The sequence below is a fragment of the Lampris incognitus genome, chromosome 2 (assembly GCF_029633865.1).
Source record: "Lampris incognitus isolate fLamInc1 chromosome 2, fLamInc1.hap2, whole genome shotgun sequence".
Lineage (NCBI taxonomy): Eukaryota > Metazoa > Chordata > Actinopteri > Lampriformes > Lampridae > Lampris > Lampris incognitus.
The window spans coordinates 146270913-146271398 of record NC_079212.1 but is presented as its reverse complement, the minus strand read 5'-3'; positions in this window follow the sequence as shown (position 1 = coordinate 146271398).

Here is a 486-nt window from a genome sequence, read left to right as displayed (position 1 = left end):
TAGGAAGGTAGAAGGACGTTGGGGGATCTTGGGTTGTTTGTGGAAACGGACATTGTCCCAGATGACAACGTAGCATGACTGCTCTGGTTGTGCTGGCTCCCTCTAGTCTAGACGGTATATATGGTCTCACAGACCATCGAGGAAAACCAGCAGACGCATGGTGTTGCATGGAGCAAAGGCGGCATGGTGGTGGAGGAGCCCACGGCCACATTCCCTCCTCGCTAGCCAGGGACATTCACAATGGCCCGGTGGCCAATTATGTTCCTCCCCCTTCTCCTTCTAGTAAGATTAGATCCTGCTTTATCACCAACGATGAGCTCACGGGGAGGGTTTCTGGCATCAGTATCACAGATTCTCTACAAAAGAGATGAAACTCAGTACAGTAAAGACTACTCTGAGACACAGAACAAAAGCTAGGCCACCTGAAAGCCTGTACTACAGTCCATACTGCTGTAATACATGACAGTGCTCAAATACTTGATATAG